The sequence below is a fragment of the Chenopodium album genome, chromosome 16, assembly GCF_948465745.1.
Source record: "Chenopodium album chromosome 16, dcCheAlbu1.1, whole genome shotgun sequence".
Classification (NCBI taxonomy): domain Eukaryota; kingdom Viridiplantae; phylum Streptophyta; class Magnoliopsida; order Caryophyllales; family Amaranthaceae; genus Chenopodium; species Chenopodium album.
In genome coordinates this window covers 683504-687535 of record NC_137849.1, presented here as the reverse complement: position 1 = coordinate 687535, position 4032 = coordinate 683504, and positions in this window count along the sequence as shown.

Below are 4032 nucleotides of genomic sequence, written 5' to 3'. Positions count from 1 at the left end.
AATACATTAATTTTTAGCGCCTAATACAATTATAAAAATAAAGCTTTACTATAAATAAAAGTCTTCAAAATCATGATTAAAATAAATAGTTCAACGTCAAGTCATTAATTAATTAATACAAAGTCTCTCTAATTTATTTTATGTAGTAGTAAGTATTTGAGCTAAAATTCAAAATATACAAAAATCCATATTTATACAAGCTTAATTTTACAATTCGGTTTTCGGTTTGGATTAGATCCAATTCGGGTCAATCCGATCCAATCCGAAAATCCGAATTTTTAAAAAATCTCAATCTGATCCGATCCGATTTAAAGGTTGGATCCAATCCGAATTGATAATTCGGTTTGGATTGGATTGGATTTCGGTTTTTATCCGAATTATGGATACCCCTACGACGTAACTAGACGCTAATGAATCGATCTTAACATTCTTAAGTAGTGGCAGCTTGCTAAACCATCTTTAATGGGTTGTTTATTTTGGTCTTTGGACTATACTTTTTTTCCTGGCATCAGCTGGTACAAAGACGCAAAGATATTAGCTCTGATCTACTGCATGAGATCATATCAAATGAGAATATGAGATAAATGACAGATGATTTTGAAAATTAGTATTTCTAGTTCTTATTACTCGTAACAAAAGAATATTTTATACTCGTATCTCACAAATAATACCCCTTTGTTAGGAGTAATAAGAACCGGATGTAGTAATTATTATTTCTTACAAAGTATATTACTTGAGATAGGAAGCCATATAACTCTCATGTATCACGAAGTAAATATAGACGTAAACAAGACAATTTATCTTTACTGACATCTTATAATTCATCTATAATAATGGGTTTTTTTGGACTGCATTTAAAAAGCAAATAGTTATTATAAAGCATCTTTCAAGGTATTTTAGGTAAGTAATTATTAGTTCTTATATTACTTGAGATACAAAACCATATAACTTATGTATCACGAAGTAAATAAGGTAGTGCTGTAAAAAAAAATGGTTGAATCCAAAATAGCGTAAGTAATAAGCTAACTCCTGAAGGATCAGTTTCATTCAAAACAAATAACCAAGGCCTAGGCAAAAACTAAAAAGCTTACAACTCCAACTGGAATTAGGATACTAGCATGAAGAGAAATAAATATGTACAAGTCTTTATTACTTTAATCTTTTGAACTTGTGATACTTATCTTCCTGCAAAACTCGGTTGCCTTTTATTTTGTCTTATACTTTGCTATTTTGAAAATTACTCGGTTTCTACTTTTGTATCTGAATTTTTTTACTTTCTTCTTTCTTTTAAAAAAATTTAATACTTTCATCTATTTAAATTTAGAACTTAAAAGGATAGATAGTTTTACCGTACGTAGTTACAAATCTTACAATAATTTTGTAGGGATAATTTTACAATGTCTACATTAATTTTGCAAACATTTTAACTTTATAATCATTATATTATTTTCATACATTTGTAAAAATTTTAATATTGAATCTACACTGTTAATTTAAGTTGTCCAAAACCATTAAGTTGACCACTAAATATTTAAAATAAAAAATTTTTATACCGTACGCAAATATTGAATCACCATGCATGTTTTGTCATCATTAATTCAAGGCTTTAACCTATTTACATGGCTAATTATTAACGTAGTATTGCTCTCATCTTTATTTTATTTGTTAGTGCAATAGGCATTTTTATGTTGAGTTACAATATTTTTTTTTAAGAATAAAAAATTCTTTAGTATGATATCTTGATTCGCAAATTTACAATAGGCATTCTTCATGACTTGAAATCGTTTTCGGATTTTCAGCCCATATCTTGATGATTTTTGTAAAATTAACACCTTGATCACGATAAGAATGATAGGAATATTTGGATGAACAAACTTCTACCACTCATTTTTGCCATTTCGCCAAAAAAAGCATTTATAAAATTGATTTATTTTTAATTTAGGATTTTTTTTTCATGGTTATCAAAGTATTAAAGAAATGGATAGATGAACAACCAAAGAAACAAAGGTATGAGATTCACACTCATTTTAGTGGCTATATTTTTATTGTACCTACTCCATATTGAATAACCTTCCAATTTTGTGCGATAGAAACATTCTAATTAGTACCATCCAAGATTACATCTACAACATTAACAACGTACTTATTTGATGTGTTGAAATGATCCATTAATATTATGATGAGATCACTTTATTATGAGGACTTTCAATCTAATGATATTTTCCTTACTTTAAGAAAAATAAAAAGTTTTTTAATAGGGTAATTTAGTATACAACATATTACTCGTATGATTTATGAGTAGTTTAATACCTTGGCTGATATTAAATGTATATAAACAGATAGTGAGATAGCCATAAATGATGGCACTTTCAATTTCTAGGGTAAGTTTTTTCCATTTCATTAGCCAAAATAGATGTGGGCATTTTATAATAAGGACTTAAAGGAATGCGGAATAATATGATTATTAGTTATTACGGAATATATACATACACGGATTCACCCGGTGCAAAGTGTTCTCTAACGTAAAATGGAGTGTTTTTCCTTTGATAATTGCTCATTTAATTACTCTATATGATCAAATGAGCAAAAGATACATGTAAAAACTGTTATTATTGAATCTGATAAAAATTACAATACATTAAGTTAAAAGCATATGGAGTACTACTGTATAACATTGAGCAAATGCTAAAGATACTTGTGCGGTAGAAATTAATAGTTGCTATATTAATTCGTATTAAATAAAAGATTTCTTCCTTCAAAAATAAAAGGAAGATTACTAACCAAAAGTCCAAAAGGTTTGTTAAGCCTTCAGCCTTCTTCATAGGCTGAACCCTTCTAAGTAACGTGACACACAAGAAAGGAAACTATAATTTTTATTTTTTTTTTAATTAAATTTGACATTAGCTGTGCTATTTTAATTTATAGTCAACAGAATTCAGAGTACGTTTACTCTTTTAAATTAAAAACCATGCAATGCCATAAATGATACTCTTTAAAACTTTAACATCCTGAATAAGTGTAAAGTACCATTGACATTTAGCATATAATTCCATTGGTGATACTTTTGGAGATCTTCTCATTTACTTCAAGGTTATTGTTTGGGTATAAAGACCTAGCAAGGTCACATCAAGCCATGACAAGTACATCCCAATTTCATACTAAGAACTGTAAGAAAAGTGGTGAAACCCAAAAAAGACCAAAACAAATATCAATGCATGTAAAATTTTATTCAAATAAACCAAATAAAGTATGAATTATCTCAAAAAAAAAAAAAAAAAAAAAACCAAATAAAGATTAACTAGAAGAAACCTAAGACTTAGATTTAGTCTATCAATGTAAAACTATACGCAAAAATAAACCAAAGATAAACGACCGTGCTGTAGTCAACCTTACTCCATGACAAGTACATCCCAATTTCATACTAAGAACTGTAAGAACTAAGAAGAGTGGCCTGGTGAAACCCAAATGACCAAATATCAATGCATGTAGTACAATTTTATTCAAATAAACCAAATAAAGATATTTTCTCAAAAAAGAAAAAATATTTTTTATTTTGAGATATATCATTATTATATCTACACTTTGAATATAACATGGGTCAAAAACTCAAATTTGATCATAGTTTGAAATGTGATCGATCTATTTGTAACAAGATTATGGTTTGCCTCAAAAAAACCAAGATTATGGTTGGTGCAATCTTATTCAACTCTACTACTTAATACAAGTAGTATGTATGTAAGATACATACATTAACTTAAATATATAATAATACAAGTATGTATGTATCTTATTTCATTCTAGATATCATTGGTGATTACTCTAGCCTCTAGGGTCATAATTCCTAGCATAATACGAAGTATAAGTACTTAAGTACCACTATACTTTGTTTCACAAAAAAATAAAATAAAAGGTATCACTATACTTCGTATTGTATTACTTCCTATAGTTTTTAGATTTCTATGAAAATGGAAGATCCATTTATCCCATAAATTATCACATTTGATGAGTGTTGAATATGTATACCATACATAA